This window comes from Nicotiana sylvestris, chromosome 3, assembly GCF_000393655.2.
Source record: "Nicotiana sylvestris chromosome 3, ASM39365v2, whole genome shotgun sequence".
Taxonomy (NCBI): Eukaryota; Viridiplantae; Streptophyta; class Magnoliopsida; order Solanales; family Solanaceae; genus Nicotiana; species Nicotiana sylvestris.
Window position 1 is genome coordinate 75,760,448 of NC_091059.1, and position 1,882 is coordinate 75,762,329.

A 1,882-nucleotide genomic window follows, 5' to 3' on the forward strand; every position below is an offset into this window, starting at 1 on the left:
TGTTTCATCTACTATTTTCCTAAACCCGTATCGCTTTTTATTTTCTGAACTTGTTTGAGTGACAAGCTTTGCCTATATGTATTCTCTGTGTTTCAAACTTGTTGTTCTCTCTGTTTGTTTCTCATAAGTCTCTGAAAGAGACTACTGAGCCTGTTCTATTTGTTGTTTTCTCATCTATGCATCTGATTCGAGTCAGAAACCCTAGTATTTGGGGGTTTTTGGCAAGCTTGACTTTGTGTTTGGACTAGGGTTCCATTCAGAACCCTGACTCTCTTTCAGACTCATTCTGAGTCTGTGAACCTAACCTTCTTGGGTACTTTGATTTCTTGCTAGTTTTACAACAACTCTCTCTTGTCTCACATGTCTGTATGCTTTTTATATGACAAATTCTCTTCTTTCAAAAGGCATTTGGCCAGCTTGTGATTGATTCCAAGTTCCTTTTTTTAAAAGGTTTGATTGTGTGTTGTTGATTTTCTTTAAATTAAACCCTTCTCACCTTTTTCTGGTTGGATTCATTCACAGTAAGATTCGAATCCTGATTTTACTGGCTGGTTGATTGATTGTCTTTCCTTGTTTGACCTAAACCGTGTACTACTAAACTGTTTCCTTAAATAGGTTTCTGTGTATTTGCCCCTGTTATACTGCCTTAGAAAAGATTGTTTAAAACAAATCCTTTCCTTATTTATTTTGCCCGTTTGAATCAAATCCCTTAACCAAAGGGAAACAGCTTATGATTGATTTCAAAACTATTCTCTTACCTTTTTTTTACTCACCTTCTGCACTATAAAAGGGACTGCTCTTTTGCACTAAAAAAGGGGGTTTTCACATGCTTTCACAAACTTTTCTGCACAAAAACACAGGCTTTTACACATTCGAATACTGAGTTCTTTCATAAAAAATTCTACTCTCTTCTTCTACTTTGTGCTTTCTGAAACAATTTTGAGCTCTCTCTCTAAAGCTCTCAAGTGTTCTGCTGAACTTATGTCTGCTCCTGCAATGTTTACTTGCCGTGATTGCTTTATTGTTCTGCTTGTTCTTACTTTGCATTTGGTACGTTATTCTTATTTGAATAATGCTTCTTCGTTATGTGTTTACTTCCTAGTCTGTTATGTTCTTCTTTACTATGTTTCTGCAACCATGTTGTGCTTTTCTTATGTGAACTCCCTTTCCCTTTTCCCCTTTGTATGTGAGTATAGTTCCAGCCATAACAACACTTTGATATTGCTGTCTATGACTCTGAACTGGGTTCTTTGAACCTCCTAACTCAATCAATTCCCACTCCCTTCTCCCCTTTATGTGCTTGAGCCTGGACCTGAGTCTGGTGGTGTCCTAATGACCATCCAGACCTAGGTTTGACCCTCAAGGGTCTGCTCCTAACTTGTTTGACAAAACAAATGGTCAGTGGTGTGCCAGTCTGCACATGTGGCTGGGTATGACCACCATTTGTTATGGCTCCCCAATTCCTTTTGCACTTTGCACTTACTCTTAGCTCTAACTTCTGCCCCTCTCTTGCAAGCCATGCTTTGGGACCCTTGAGCTCTCACTGAACTTGGATGCCTGAGGACTGGCTATTCCGCACTGCACTATTCTAATTCTAAATGGTATCCTGAGTGTAAGCAATGCCGGGAATCCTTGAGATTCCTTGGAACTTTGAAACACTTTGGATAAAGAGAAGGCTTTAGAAATCCGGAATTGGTTAATCACATGTTATTGGACATTAAGATTGAATTAGGCTGCTCGGATATAACTGTTAGTTTTTAATGTATTTATTTTCTTTCTTTGGTCTATAATAATTTGTATAAAGAATTTGGGGAATATAGTAAAAGGGTGTGGGAGGGGTTTTACATTCTTGCATCAGTAAGGGTAGAAACCATGCTTTAGG